At 44.8% G+C, this 16844-nt stretch overlaps 1 long non-coding RNA gene across 1 annotated transcript; it reads right to left on the minus strand.

Annotated features, from left to right (window-relative positions):
* Nucleotides 1-1938: 1938 nt before the first annotated feature.
* Nucleotides 1939-4598, minus strand: LOC111834943 (uncharacterized). The gene is made up of 3 exons (XR_002836112.2): nt 4404-4598; nt 2514-2648; nt 1939-2189 (listed from the first exon to the last, which is right to left on the minus strand). It is a non-coding gene; the product is annotated as an uncharacterized lncRNA (long non-coding RNA).
* Nucleotides 4599-16844: the final 12246 nt, after the last annotated feature.

Below are 16844 nucleotides of genomic sequence, written 5' to 3' on the forward strand. Positions count from 1 at the left end.
ATTATTATATCGGGCTGAGATGAATGCACTCTTCACAGACACTGCACCCTTTGTGTAAGCTAGAAGGCTGCCTTTAATTAAATACATGGGGGGTGGGTGATGCATCTACAGTACCCCTTCCAGCATGCCCCACAGCCCCTGCTGAAAGACCCCCCTCCCATCACCCAACCACAAGTCCACTACCATGAGAACAAACTCATGATCAGGGTGTCGGTTCCTCATCTTTATCCACATAGGAGATGTGGAGCAAGAGGGATGACTTCTTGAATGAGCTATCACTGCACTGAAGGGTTAGTATAGCGCTGCAATTCCTTCTATAAGAAAGACACTCATTTACCATATTTACTTGGGCATCAAGAGTTCCCAGGTGAAATAAAAACCACAGGCTACTTTAGGTGTACTTGTGTTACACATACTCTGTACAAGAATATTTCAGAGGATACAAGGCAGAGCGTAATCTTTTCGTGCCGAAATCCCCAGTGCTACTGATCTCCTCTTCTAACATTATAGCTGAGCCGAGGAAGGGAACAGAGCATCTTGACTGTTTAAATTTATCCACCAGTAACATCAGATGACATGAATAAGCCCCGTGACGCCAAATGAGTTATCAAGTCCACCATGTTCCTGTCGCTCCACATGCAGTCAGCCAACCGTGAAGAAGGTCAAGGGTCTTTTTTTAAAAGACTCACTTGGCAGACAGCTCTTGTTCACAAGCTACATCAAACGATAACTATGAATCTGAGTAAATATGAATCCCATGTACAAAATAAAGTGTCTCAACATTTTTAAGATGATTATTTAAAAAATTAGCTGTTTTTTTCATACATTATCCTAATTTTTGCATACATTAATTTGCAACTTAGTTCATAAAGTATGCTTTGTATTTGAAGTAGATACTGTAAATTATGAACATATTTAAGCCATTTGCTGACTATGAAATGTGTACATAAGTTTTATGTGTGATATATTTTAGACCATATGTGAGCCCGTGTGATGGGTCACAATGGCAGGGTCTCTTTAGGCCCCAAAGGCTGATCTTTCAGAAGAACCTTATGGGTATCAGGCTAGGCTGTTTGTCCTCCACACCATCTCCGCAGAGACACACATGGGGAGCCTCCTACAGAGCCGGAGGTGAAAGGCACACTGAGGGGCTGATAATGAGGCCCGCACACACACAGTGCCCCCACACGTGTGGCACACGCAGCACAGTCTCACGCACAGCCCCACACCCAACCTTCCGGACAACAGCTGGTGGCTACGTCCCCTACTGGAGCCTTTTTATTTCTGCCCCTCACTGGGGGCCTAGCACCATGTGGAAGGTTCTAGAAGGAGCTCTGAAGCATAGCCTAGGGCTGTGGGGTGCCCTCACGGTGAACATGCTGTGCATCTCTGAGGGCCATGCGTTTGCTGTCATGTTTAACATGTCACATTTCTGCTGGATCAAAGAGATTAATGGTTTATTCGGTACTTAAGCAAAGCAATATCGTTACTGTCATATAGGACACAGGATGGCCTTTGCTTTGTCGACATCCCTGAATTGTCGGAGACCTGCGGGTTCATTCCCAGCTTCCTTAATGACCTCGGATTATCCCAGCACCACATTTAACAGGGTCCAGGACGTGGGCAATGAAACACCCCTAATATTAGACTCTGTCCCTTCAAGTACTGCCAAGATTGTAGCTCCTCGGCAGCTGTCAGCACTGGAACATGCTAACATGCTATCATGCTAACGGGCGACAGCCAATGGTCTCTGAACGTGGCCAGTTCATTAATTGTATTTGACATAATCATCACAACTTTCAATTGATTTCAAATGACTCTGATGATTTTAAGCTTCTGTGGATCTAAAATTATTTCATGTCCATCTTAAGATCATTGTAATTCACCTAAAAAAATACAGCACTAATTCACAAACTTTCTGAGATGTTTCTCTGCGCATTTGAACATTTGAAAGCAAAATTTATTGAAGATTAAACTGTATGTCTTAGAAATTGTTTGGATTCTCCTTTAAACATTGTTAATACATCTTTGATTTTAGGCTGGTAAAGATGTCAAATTCATTGGACCAAGAATCCCAGCAAAAACAGACCCTTTACTGTGTTACGATAAAAACGGCAGGCCAGGCTTGCAGGACATGGCGTACTTTGGATCCTCTGCACTCGTGACAGATCCCTCTGGCAGTTTGTTTTCTGTGAAACACAATGACAGCATTGCCAAAACATAAACATGGCTTGAAATATCCCATGGGGACTGTCAGGCTTGTTTACTTATTTATTTGCAGTTATGCACAGATGGTTTCCATTTCGTTTAATCAGCTAGCTACTCATTACTGCATGTTGATATTGAACCATTTACCCATCGAACCATGTTTAATATCATTTTGCCCAATTACAGTATTGGTGGTGCAGAGTTCAGAGGCGGTAACTGAAGGTCACAGGGGCTACCTGATGAGCTATCATGCTGACCACCAGTAAAAACACAGCTTATTTATCAGAACAAAGTGTGATACGGACCGTGTGGTGGCTCGGTGACTGCCTCGGGCATTCAGGGGCCTGGGGTCCGGTCCCCACCTCCTTTCTGTATGTGTACGTTTGGCATGTTCTCCTTGTCCTCTGGGTTTTCAGGTTTCCATCCACAGGTCAGTCTCTCTATCTCCCATAGAATAGAATAGAATAGAATAGAATTTCTTTATTCAGGGGTGGTTTAAGGGTTTAAGGGGGGGGGTGGATGGCAATACCCCCATGACAACATTCATGGCCCCTCTAAATATGCATGCTACTTGGGTCTGAAATAAATGAAATATTATTATTACTATTATTATTATTTACATTTAAGTACATGAGATAAAAATTTGTGTGCTGGGAAGAGGCAAGACATAAACGTGAGCACATTTTCCTGACGGACTCTTAACGCAGTTGCGCTGGGTGGCTGAGTCGCTTCATTTGGTGAAAAGCAAACTTAACGACAGAAAAATAATCAAGCTTGTGGAAGCAGGACAGTCTTAACAGGAAATCAGAGTGAGTTACATATTTGTAAAAACTGTGAAATGTTACTGCAAAGCGCTGCATAAATAACACTGATTTACAAAATTGTCTTTTGCTTGTTAATGCTGGCAAGTTGGTGTAAGTCATATTTGGAAGACATTTAGGTCAAATGCATGTGCCCCCCCCCCTAACAGAACAACTGGCCACAGTTGAAATGGTCTATAACCACACTGTTTATTGCCATTGTACTGATTTATACAATTAAAATCAGGCACGTTACCTGAGCAGAGCTCTAAGAATGAATAAAAGTCACGGTAAAATAAACAAATACTATAAAAAGAAGAAGAATATAAAACTATATATGCGAGACACACACCCATGCACACACACACACATATATACACAATATGCCTACATATGTACACCTCGGGAATACTGGGCAATAATTCCTGAATATACAACCAAGGGTTTAGGATATTGCAAGGGGGGGAGCTATTGTACAGAATGTGTAGCCCAGTTGAAGGTATTGCACACTGTACATATAAATATTGCACAAGGTTAGTTATTGCACAATATATTTATATATAGGTCCATAGTACGTCCATGACCCTGATGGAGTGGTATCCTGTTCAGGGCGTCCCCTCTGTATTGGGGAAGCGATTCTGGCTGCTGGATGGGAAATATAATATTATGTTTATTTATGGTCTAAGTGAGGATTCACTTTCATTGCTGATTTAATTTGTTGGCGTTGTGTCTGTAAACATGGCTCAAATTTTAATACTTTTTGTCTGCCTAAAAATACTCTTTGCTTATTTGTGTCTTGACATTGTGGAGATTTACAGTGAAAGAAGAACATGGGCAATTTTGGCATGAACGTTTCAGCGCCAGGTAGAGCGGCTGACGCTTGATTCCATCCGCTGCCCCTGTTTCTCAAAAGCCATTTGAATAATATTTGAACAATAAGATTATGGTGCACCTGTGACTTTACTGATCAAGCGGCTTCCCTTGTTACAATATTATCGTCATTTTGGGCCTTGTGTTTTTGTATATCTTGTGTTTCCACTGAAATTATTTAGATGACATTGGGTAGTTCAGAGCACAGTATTAACGACTGCGAGTTCCAGCACTGGGATTCAGCATTTCTGGGTCAAAAAACCCAGACAGACTGAGGGTGTGGTGAAAATTGTGAACATAAGTTATTCTATTACATTCATTAAATTATGGTTGTTACGGAATCGCGCAAATAACTAACCGCATATTTATCCTGTTAACACTGGAGAGATTTCACTGTGGAATGACCGTCTGCTATAAATTCAGTAATTCATTTCCCAAAAGCTACACATTCATACATCCCATAGCTAGTAGCCAGTCACGAGCCTTTGGCAGATGAGTTGGGCGCAATCTCTGTTGTGTCCCTACCTCTCATCGCAGTCCGATGTCACCCATCAACATGCAGGCAGGGGCGGGAATGCAGGAGCACTTTAGCCCCCCTGCAGTCGCCCTTAAGCAATGCTTTCCTGCTGAGTCACACTCAAGCGAGGCATCCCGCTTGAACAGTGAGAACATCCCCCCCGACGTTACTTCATGGTGAAGGAAACAGCATCGAATAATGTGCTCGATCTTCACAGAGCATCCCGTTGTCTGTTCTTTTTGAAAATATGAAAGAAGAAGGGTCATCCATCTTGGGAGTGTTAACCAACAAAGGAAATGATGTCACTGCTCTTCTGTCAAATTAGTCCATTATATCTTCTCCCTGAATGGATGCTCTCGCCCACAGGGCGCCAAGCTGTCTGCCTTGTGTCTGTGCTGCCTCGTGCCTGTGCTGCCCTGTGCCTGTGCTGCCCCATGTCTGTGCTGCCCAGGGTCTGTGCTGCCCTGTGTCTGTGCTGCCTCGTGTCTGTGCTGCCCAGGGTCTGTGCTGCCCTGTGTCTGTGCTGCCTCGTGTCTGTGCTGCCCTGTGCCCGTGCTGCCCAGGGTCTTTGCTGCCCTGTGCCTGTGCTGCCCAGGGTCTGTGCGGCCCCGTGCCTGTGTTGTCCCGTGCCTGTGCTGCCCATGGTCTGTGCTGCCCTCCACGCTGTCCTGTTTCTTTCACATCTACGTTTGTTTCCACTGGAAGATACTAATCAGGCTTACACTCCTCCTCAGTCCTCCGTGTGAGCCAGGGACAAATGAGCACTCTTATGTGAGATTAAGCCATATTCTGCCTTTAGCTGTGTGTAGCATTTAAATTCATGACCACAAATCTTCTGCTGTGAAACTGTCACAGAGCACTAACTCAGAGTAACATTGGCTTATGGTAATTATCAAGCAGTGAATCGTTTGCAGTCCGTAGCCCTGCACATCTCAGATGTTGAGTACCAAACGAAGTGGTCCCTGGGGACGTGGCTGGGCCTTCATGCTTCACTGACTTCACAGGCTTCTTCGACACTGGATGGGAATCGCAGGTGCTCCTAATCCATCGCTGGATGGGCTTGTGTGCCATTTGCTGTAGCCATTCCAGGAACTGCACAGGCTCCAGAGACACACGGTCCAAGATCCAGTCCAAGGCTCTGCCATGAGCTCAGTCCCTGCCCACCAGGGCACATTCCTTACCTGTCATCGACATGTGCATTTAGTTGCCGTCGTCTGAGATCCAGGCCTCCAGTCAGGACAGAAGCAATGAAGATAAAAATCAGTTCAGGGGAGGCCTGACACTAGCAAAGCCATCCATCCATCCGTCTTTCTAACCACTTGTCCTGATCAGGGTCACAGGCATAACAAATACAACTCTGACAACAATGAGCATTACAGCTTCAACCCTGCCCATGCTGACCATCTTTGTCCAGTATTTCATTATCTCTGCAAGAAGGGAAAAGACACATCATTTTGCTGATGGTGTCTGAGTCCCTGCTCAACCCTCTGGATTTTAAGCTCTTCCCATAGCCTGTCAATCATTTATCTAGAGCTGAGCAGACCCCTTCTTCACAGAACGTCCACCTGAGACGACACTAGGATGCCAGCCGTGATTCCAGTTCTAGGTGTTTATACCGCGTTTTATGTCATGGGGGGGCATGTCTATGGGAACCCGGGTGTTTCCACTATCCTTCATGTTTTAGATGATTCTAAAATCATGTTAGAGCTGGAATACAGCTTAAGCACTGATTTGCTAAATGGGGAATTATTGTATTAGTTTCAAGTTCGTGGTCTGGAGTTTATGCTGTACGCATCGTTCAATTAAAGCCAAAGCACAGGAAACACACGCATGCGCTTCTTTCACAGTTAGGCTGCATTTCTCAGCTACGTACAGAACTATAAAACGATACAGCTTGGATTTCCATATTATCACAGCAGAGTCATGTTTGTGAGGCCTGGACATAAACACGCACGGCTGGAGCCCAGGGCCCTAAACTCAACTCACATCTTTATACCAGAAAGCTTTCAGCAAATGCTGGAACATTCTGTGCGTGGATGAAAAGTAGGTTATAATGAAAAGCCACACATGTTGTGATTGTGATATAAATGAATGTGATTGTGAAATAAATAAAGCTTATAAAAACAAAAGTCTGACGTGCAGGGCAGGTTTTCGGTCAAGTCTTCTAAGCCAGCTGCTTAATGAAGTGCATTTTATTCCTAATTACACATCAAACAAGAGATTTAGCGCAGAAAAGAAAAACAGATTTCTGGAGTACAACAATGAAAAAGATAAAGTCAGTGGGAAGGTTTCTGTGATTCGTCACCGGCTACAGAGTAACGTCAGAGTAGCTGTAGAGGACGAGAGACTGGGGTCGACGCGCTGTAAGGTTACTGCAGGCAGGCAGGGATCGTTAGCACACATACTAATCAGGCTGCAGGAGTTCCTGGAAACAAATTACCCCGGCCTCATCCCCGTCCAATTCCCAGATCCGATTTCTTTTTAAAAAGATTTGCAAAGATTACCTCCACATGTTCTCCGAACAACTTATGATACAAAACAAGAAAACATATATTGTTATTCCTCACTTAGAAATTATACTCTTGAAAGAAACCCCCTGCTCCCCATATGTTGGTCTAGTTCTGCTCATTAATGTTCATTCACATTGAATCAAATTGCTGTTATCTTATATGAAGTTTCGTCATAGTGTCTGGTGCTGATGTGTTCTCAATTGCTTTTAATTTATTTCGTTCTATGAAAGTGAATGTATTTCCAAGAAACACACGGCTAAATTTGTGCCGAGGACAGTCATCTCATTGCATCCGGCCTGATTCAGTCTTAGATAATTCAGGGCCGAGATTCTAGTGAATAAAGGAGTTGTAGGTACTGCTGTTCTGCCCCGCAGCTGTGAGTTCCTGCGTCCACATCTGCCACGGGAAGTGTGGATGATTATTTTCATCTCCGCCTGGGTTTCTCTTGCTCCTTTTCGCCTCCAAATGTTTCTGCCCTGAAAACCTCAGTGAGGAAACCTGAAACCCCAAAGATGTTTCTCATTTTCACATGTGAATGTTTCTCGTCTTTATAGACAATTGCGGGAAATTGCAAACTTTTGTTCCTGTAGTCATCCATTTGAAAACAGAGTAAAACAATTCATACGGGGTCATAGGGCTCGGAGTTCAGGGGTTTCCCGGACACAAGGGCATCTGTGGGATTCACTTGCCTTCACTGTTTGCAAAAACCAGACAGTTTGCGCAAACTGTGACAATCGCAGCTCTTTCTTCGGCTACCTCCCCCGGCCGGCATATTTGTGAGGGTCTTTTCGTGCACGCCAGCAGAATCCCGAATCCCTAAAGATTTTGCCCTGCAAACTATGCTGTGCGGTATGTGCTTTTCCGCCCAGTTGGATGACAGAAGTCTTTAGGAGAAATTCCTTGGAAAGCTCACATTACTCACATCCCGCTCGAGCTCCAAGAGCCTCGGCACCCTGACCGCGGAGCTGCCACAGCCCCAAGCGTACGTGTGGCCCCTGCACATGGTTAGCCTGGGTGCTGTCCTCAGGGATGGAGTTCATGTGCGGGCAGGTGTCTGGCCAGTGAGGGCGCCCCCCAGAGGCTGGATCCTGCAGAGCTGAGCTTCACACCACAGAAAGATGTCAACAATGGTCAGCACTATGTAGCTGTGATTCATGCATCAACCTGCTTAGATATTTCAGAGAATAAATGTCTGAGTTAAATGAAAAACACCACATATATGTACTTCCATCTTGTGGCATAACTGACATCAGCACGACATGGCATCAGTCTCACATGATCCAGCATTGTTCACATATATTTTCACATGTCATATGTACAGGCGCGGTTGGGTGAAGCCTTCACGTTCCCGTTCCTTTTGTCCTTCCCTGTTCCACTGTAAGGAGACTAATGACCCTAACTCCTCATTCCATGTTTTACTGTCGGAAAACAATCCCAGAAGACGTGTTTGTGTCCAGTGTAGCTCAAAGCACAATTTTTTTCTTTTATTTGAGCTATAAACATCAGTGGGGGCTTCATATTGTTGTAGCTATAATGAGAAAAAGTTAGCGTGGTGATGTCCATGTGGCAGGAGGTTCTGAAAACGCTGCTTTGCATTACGGATGCTGGGGCAGCTGATTATAAGCACAGAATCACACGTGATTTCAGCCCTATTGGCGTGTCCAAGATACTCCTCAGTCACTGAGGGAAATAATCCACTCAGCTAAGGCTTTGAAGCAGGCAGATGAGACACGGGTTCAAAATGACACTTAAGAGCAAACAGTGTGACGGTTTGAATCCCTGGGATGTGTGGAGGCTGGATCAGGGCCTGGAGGAGAGTAGCTAAGAGCTTCCACAGATATGGCTGTTCCTTCTTTGTAGCACGTAGACAAAGGGTGGCGCTCTGGAGAGCCTTTCTGTGTGCGAGCGAATGGAGGGATGAGAGGCAGGAGGCAGCTGATGGGCATCGGCTGCCTGCGAAGGCCACCCCTCACCCTGCATATCAACATATGCAACTCACAGTGCATCCCAGCAAGTAATGCGAAAACCCAGTATACCTGCATATGGGTGGTATAACATTAAAGCCTGCTTATTATTTGTATTCTTCTTCTTCTTCTTCTTATTATTATTATTATTATTATTATTATTATTATTATTATCGTTGTTGTTGCTTGCTGCCTGTATGTTGTACTGTGGACCTGGAGAACGTTACTTTCTGCTGTTGTTTACCTATATGCATGGGTGGCATGACAGTGAAGTGCCCTTGACTTAAGTTGACTTGATTTAATGAGCCAACCTGGTGCTGCTAACTTAACTGTTTAACTGCTGAACACTAAGCCACACTTCTGAGGGCATTTGGATGGATACTTGCCTGCTGTGTGCAGTCCTAAGTCATTCACGAAGGAGAGAAAAGGGGTCAGGAAATTTGAGCCAAGAAACATCTCGCTTGGTTCTCCTTCCCTGCCTGGATCTCGTCCATCCTGGCACAGGGAGTAGAGCTGATTAAGAATCCAGTGATGTAATCCGCAGGGACCCTCCCCCCGTAGCGGGCAGTAAATCACCGTGACCCCCACTCGCTGGCTCCCAGGGACCACGCAGGGGGCCGACATGCCGTCCAAAGAACGGCTCTACTCAGAGATCTGAGGAAAACTGATATTCAGCAAGGAGAAGTGGATAAACAACAGCATCTGTGATGGAATAATCTGTCAAAAAGAAAGATCTGCATCCTTTTGAAACCAGAGCACATTTTAAAATGTCCTCAGAGAAAGAGGAACATATGAGCCGCTCGAAAGCGACATTCTCTGTGGCAAACTGCAAGACTGCACTCAATTTTTCCAACAAGCCTCTTTCTGCACATGCTCTGGTTTTCCATTGCCTGTTGTAGGATAGAAGTTAAAGTGATACATCCTTGGAGCTTCTCAGTGTGAGGAGAGCCCTCACCAATGCCCTCGTCACCTTGCTGTGAGCTGCAGGAATGGGGGGACTTAGCCATGACAGACGTGCTGATCAGCCTCGTCACATGGGGGCCTGCACACGCACACGCACAAACAGACTCTGAAATCCCCCCCCCCACCCCGCCCACCCCAGCCCCACCGTGAGGCTGGAATGAAGATGATGAGGTGCCTTATCAGGCCAGTGAAGAGTGAGCAAGGCCCACTGGACAGGGTGCTTAACCAGTGGGCTGGAGGCCTCGTGATGACCCAAGACGAGTGTTCGATGGTTCAAGTCCCAGGGTTGGCAGAGTGATATCAAAGTTGGGTCCCTCAGAAAGGCTTCCTGTTGTTCTAGGAATTGTCTGGTGCAGCTTGGTCAAAAAAAGAAATGTTTTGAGTAAAAATAAATAACATGTAAAAGTACAATGTAGAGAAAAGAAAACAGACTATTAACATTTACAGAGTGGATATTTATTAAGTTGTTTTACCTGAGGATGTGCACTATAACTTGCAGTGCATGCTGGGAACTCGAGAGCACACTGACATTGGTGGAGTCCAGTGAGTAACAAGGACATTAGCACCAATGCTAATTGATAGCAGGCCTGGGATTGGGATTATAAACTGGTGTTTAAGACGGACAGCCATTGCTGCAGTGATGAGCTCTCTGTTGGGTTTATCAGTTCTCACATCACAAAACTATGTTTGGTATTTCCAAAGAGAGAGCTTTAATTCCTTAACCCATTTGTTTTAATTGTTCCTAGATAACACATTCAGTGAGGAATTGAATGTCGTTTATCTTGGTGATTAAGATGTTTCAGGTAATACGATATGGTTATAAAACTAACGTTTGCCTGGTCCACACTTGTGAATTTAGGACCAGATTAGTTTGTACTTACACAAAAGAAAAACAAATTCATTTCACTGTACTGCTGCATTTCCTGGCAAGATAAAAAGTTTAGCAGGTAACAGTCCATAGTATTAAGTAAGATAGGGTTTCCTGACTTCACAGCCAAAGTGATCGTGTTGTTTCTCTGGCAACGGCTTCAGTGTTAGGAAATAAATCCACAAAAACATTGAAGAAGCTGAAAGGAATCCTGCTTTACTGCGGTATTACATTCATCTTTGTGTTGATCAGGGAATTGGAATAGAAACTGAAATTTGAAAAGCTGACTTAGCAAACCACACTTCTAACAGCATGCATGACAAGCAGGAACACTGGCAGGAACAGCGCAAAATGTGGACATTGAAGCTGTTGATTGGTTGCTGGCAGTAGCAGCGTAAAATGTGAATGTCGAAAGCAGTCGATTGGCTCCTGCTAGGAACACCGCAAAACGTGAATGTCGAAGCAGTCGATTGGCTCCTGGGACTTATTATGACACCAATGGCTCAGGTGAGGGAAACATCTCTGGCAGGACAGCATCCTGGGAAGCGTGCAGAGCAGCCCAGACGATGGCCTCTCCCAGTTATTTTCCATTGTCGTTCCTTCCCCCATAATTTGCCAGCTAAATTTAACAAGTTTGACAAGCCCATTGTTCCGTACTGCAGTGTCTCCTCCTCCTGCCGGAACTGGCTTGTGATGGTTTGCATCCTTTCTCGTGTGGGAACGCAGGAAAGCGGAGACGGGAGGAGTCGCTGGTCAAACTGGTGGGGCTGCAAGATAGATATGCCATTTACAAACAGTGCACACAGGTAGTCATTTCTGATACTTTTATTTTATAAAATATTAACATTTCTAATTTATTCTTCTGTGAAAGAAACTCTAATGCCACCTAATTCAACCCCAAACAAATTTAAGAGACTGAAACAAACCTGCTTGAACAAACAGCAATAACATATAGCATTCCTGAGAATAACTTTGTCTGCAATTTTCATTTTATCCACCAGAGGGTATGTATGAAAATTTGGGCAGAGTCACGTTTGCTGATTTTCCTTACATGGATTCTTCCACTGTGATGTTTAATGTGAGATATCAACGTATTTCTTTTCTGAAGATCTAGGCTCATATACTAACTTGAACTTAAAACTCATAAAATCAATTATCAATGTCCTTTATCAACTCTTGCATCCTTGGGTGAGTCAGGAATTGTGGCAATGTTCAGTAGGTATCCAGTTCGAATCCCAGACCTGGCAGACTGATGCTGCCTTTGGGCCCATGAGCAAGGCCCTGACCCCACAGCTGGAAGGGCACAGCACACTGGCTGACCCTGCACTGTGACCCCCCAGCTGGAAAGGCGCAGCGCACTGGCTGACCCTGCACTGTAACCCCTCCAGCTCGAAGGGCACAGCGGACTGGCTGACCCTGTACTGTGACCCCCCAGCTGGAAGGGCACAGCGCACTGGCTGACCCTGCACTGTAACCCCTCCAGCTGGAAGGGCACAGCACACTGGCTGACCCTGTACTGTGACCCCCCAGCTGGAAGGGCACAGCACACTGGCTGACCCTGCACTGTAACCCCTCCAGCTGGAAGGGCACAGCACACTGGCTGACCCTGTACTGTGACCCCCCAGCTGGAAGGGCACAGCACACTGGCTGACCCTGTACTGTGACCCCCCAGCTGGAAGGGCACAGCACACTGGCTGACCCTGCACTGTAACCCCTCCAGCTGGAAGGGCACAGCACACTGGCTGACCCTGCACTGTGACCCCCCAGCTGTAAGGGCGCAGCGCACTGGCTGACCCTGTACTGTGAAGCCACAGCTTGCTCTCACTAGCATATCCATCTGTGTGTCTCATGGAAAACAAGATAGGGTAGTGGAAGACATAGTTTCGCTACTGGGAATTTCTGCCTATTCTATTTTTTTATTTGACTTGTTTTACGACTTTTGTCTTCACTTTTTCATATAACTTAAAAAGTTAAAAGCAGAGCATACTTTAGACGTATTGAAGTTATCTGTGTCGTCTTTAATGGCAAATTTCGCAATAAAAAATACATGCAAAATTAATCAATTAGGTCATGCAAATATCTTAACCATTTCCAAGTTCAAGATTATAAATCCTCATGAAGTCAGAGTCCAATTAGGAGAGAGAGTGGAACCAGTGAGAAAGTGGATGGTGTTGATCCATAGCTCCACCCTGCATGGGTGCTGCTGCAAATGACGTAATCCTCATGTAAACACAGCAAACAAAGTCCGTGGCCCGCAGATGGTAAGAGCAGCAGCATGCCCCAGGGCCCTTGGTGTGCATCCCAGTGAGCAAATCACCACGACCTCCACTCACCTGGACGGAAGGTTCTACGTATCTGATGTTCATCTCTATTTATAGCAGCGAAGCTGAGATGGAGGATCGGTGCTCTATGTCTGCTCTCCGCTCTCGGTTCTGGGTCCGTCAGATGATGGACTCACATGACCTGCCCGGCCTTTAAACATGTGGCACGTCAATATGAGGTCATTCCTTTGGAATAAGCTCTTCAGTTTAGCGTGGTATGTGTGTTGTATGCCAGTGAACCCCACCAGTGCTGGCCGCCCCTACACCACCTTTCAGAACACTCTCACACTCTGCTCCTGCTTGGCGTCATGTGAACCCTGCAGATGCCATCCTGTTCGATTGCACTTGAAAAGGAATCCCACCTGCCAAGTAAAACACTGGCCTTGTTTGGCAGGTCTCTCACTCGTTTCCACCAGGTTCTTAAACGATCTGTTACATTTGAAGTGCCGTTTGAGTGGGGGTGCGTAGGCTCTGCAGCTTTAGTTCGGGCACAGATGTTGGGCTGGCCGGTCCAGACCCTAAACTTTGTGTGGCAGACAAGTGTTACATTTACGGCGCCACGATGAGCTAATTGCAGTCAGGGTAATGTTATGGCAGCTTGCACCTGTTTGGAGCGAAAGCACAGTGCCCACTGCCCCCCTCCCAGAGAGGGCTTTCCAGGTAACAGCCAATCAGCACTTGCACCTGAGGGACATTGACACGTCACACAGGAGCATCGTAGAGTAGGCGTCATGTGACCCTAACAGATGCAGTGAGCAATTTCCATGTGAGAATGTGCTTTTCTCTAATGGCTCAGAGGAAGCACATTTTTCAAGGGTTTAAAGGATTAGACATGGTTAGGTTGCTGCCCTTGTAACCAAGACATTGTCAGTTCAGCTCAGAGATGGTGCCTTGTTTCACCTTTGAGCCAGTATTTAACTGCTGAAAGATTCAGTCGTTTTGCATGAAATTCTACCAGCAATGCTATTATATACAGCCGGCCTCTACACATGAATATTCACAGGGGACTTACACAGGCCATCCATACTCCATAAATCATGAGGAGAGCATGCAGTCCACACATGTAGGGTGGGACCGGGATGCTGGAGTGTAACATCATGACACACTGTAGTGAGTCACCGTGCCGAATGAATCACAAAGTGCTACAGCTACAGTACGTTTCCAGAAGATGCTTTACATTCATCTTCCAACCAAATATTATGTTATAGTAGAAAAGTTAACAAAGTAGACAGGAATGACCTTTCACCATACGCTGAGCTCAGCAATGTTCCATTATATTTTCTAGTTTTATTTGTCACAGACACAACCGTACACTGCAGTACTGTATAGTCAAGTTGCGCTGAAGGAAATATGCATTGCAAAGGAAAACAAAATAGTATAAAAAGATAAGAATTAATTAGAATAAAATAATAAAATAAAATAAAAATACAATGACAATAAAAGTAACAATCAAGAAAAAATAATGTCAAAATAGACAAAAGTAGAGAGCAGTATGTAAACAGCAGTAAAATAATATGCATGCACAGAATGGAATGATTAAAGTGAGAGAGTGACATAGCGTGACCTGTTAGCTATTATAATGTGTGTGGATGCTCCGATCGATCTGCAACTGATTTAAATTCGCCAGTTTGCAGTCTTAATTACTCAGTCAACGGGCTTTAATTTGACTGATCTCGAATACTGAATTTACAGATGACGTGCAATATGTGAGCTGATGACTTAAAATATGTTCATGAAGTTTCAAACACAGCAGCACTGTGCTGTCTCTGGTCTGACAGTTTTACCAGATACTGTATCTATTAAGGATGAAAGATCTGCAATTTGCAACATATGTGCAAAAGACGAGGCATGTGGAGCATCATCTGCTAAAGCATTTAAAACCACGAATGTCATTAAGACATTTGCATCTTCACCGAGAGTAATATGAGGAATATGAGCGCTTGAGTTTATCTCTGTGCTCTGGGTTGGTGAGTGGAGGGTACAGCTACACAAATTTTGGACGAGTAATGGACTCCCCCTAAAAAATGCAGAGATGCTTATCTTTCTTTTTTTTAAATCTACCTTTGTTTCTCGGACAAAAATTCTGAGCCTTTCATTTATTTGTTTGCTTATTTTGTGGTAATAAGTGTGATCGGCAGTTGGTGATCAGTTTTGGGCAAATCTGATTCCAGTCATCGAAAATCAGTGATCGGCCCCAAAAATCCTGATCAGAGCATCCCTGAATGTGTATGTATGTAACAGTGAGAAGTCAGCCAGGCAGAGGTGTCACTCTCACCTGGTGAGCCTCACTGAAGGTTTTCACTACTGTCTGCGTCTCTCAACATCTGTTTTAATGCTTTGATAATTTATTTCTAACTCCAGAGATCACAGGCGACCCCCAGTGAAATCGATGACTTCTACAGTACTGTACAAAAGTCTTATGCAGTCAAAGAAAATGTTTAAGGCTATTTATCTTGGTAGTAATTGTATATTTTCTCAGAAAAAAAGAACAATTTACCATTATATCATATTCAAACTAACAGTAATACAATAAAAAAATAAACAAGGACTTCGTCTGCTCTCCAAAAAGTTTACTGATATCTTCTTGGAAAGCTAGTTAAACTGTGCTTCAGTCCCCAAACCTCTCCTTATGGGCACCTAAGCCATTCTATGTATTCATTGAACTCAGTTAATCAGCTCAGTTAATTAATTAACTTGATTTGTTAAATAACTCAATGGTGTATTGATTAGTCAAACAAGGTGGGGTAGTGGCTGAGTCAAAAATACATGTGTGTATTGGACAGTTGCTGCAAATACTGTGGTGGTGATTGTAGGAGAACCTCAGCTGACAGACACAATATTGCAGGTTTACACCAACAAGAAAAAGATTTAAATATCATTTTCTATGACTACCTGAGGCTTTGGCAAAGTACTGTAAAAATAACTTAACACACAGTGCTAAGCACTAATCATGCAGGGTTTATCTCCTGAAAAGGTTAGCGGAAATGCTAACAGACGTACACTTGAGTTGCTCTTCCTCTTCCCCCTGGTACCTCGTCAGACGCCACCATTGTCCAGGGATATGAGTTAACATTTCTGACTGGATCAGCTGTATTACATTAAAATTATGCCCGATTAATGTGTTTTTCTAAGGGAGGTAATGCGTACCCAGGGCAGCGTGTCGCCACTCACATGCGTTACTTTACGGTACATTAAAATTCACCCTGTGGATAGCGTGCCTGGCCCTCTAAGGGAAGCTTCCCAGCCTTAGTCTGCTGTCAGACAGCCTTCCTGCTTACAGCCATTTAGCCCAGGAAGTGCCTCTTCATCCTAGAAAACCAAAGTTTTATGTGCGCTTGTCTTTACCCAAATCACAAGACAGACATGCACACATGGGAGGCAGTAAGAGTGCCGTTGGCCAGTTTGTTTGCTTGTCCATGTTGGGATGAGATACACCAGGAGCTGGAGCACCGTGTAGCTCACTGGCGGCGTGCCCTCCCCCCCAACCCCCCGGATGAAAGGGCCCGGCTGCACCCCCCCTCACCTGCTCCTGCCCCGGTGCACTCGGTGCCTTTTCTTCACACTGCGCTCTCTGGGAGGGGCTCTTTAAAATCCCACACTGCTGACGGAGGCCAAAAAACAGGCCAGAAAAACATCCGCCACCAACGATTTCTCATGGCTCCGAATGCTGATTTAACCTGAGATCCGTGCATGAAATGTTTATGAGTGAAGTTCATGAACTCCAGCTCTGCTCTTGACTAGAACCCGCATAGTAGGGTAACCATATCTAAGGGTCGGTTGCTTCTTTACAACGACGAGTGCTAGCAAACAGACAGTACCTCTC

The sequence above is a fragment of the Paramormyrops kingsleyae genome, chromosome 15, assembly GCF_048594095.1.
Source record: "Paramormyrops kingsleyae isolate MSU_618 chromosome 15, PKINGS_0.4, whole genome shotgun sequence".
Lineage (NCBI taxonomy): Eukaryota > Metazoa > Chordata > Actinopteri > Osteoglossiformes > Mormyridae > Paramormyrops > Paramormyrops kingsleyae.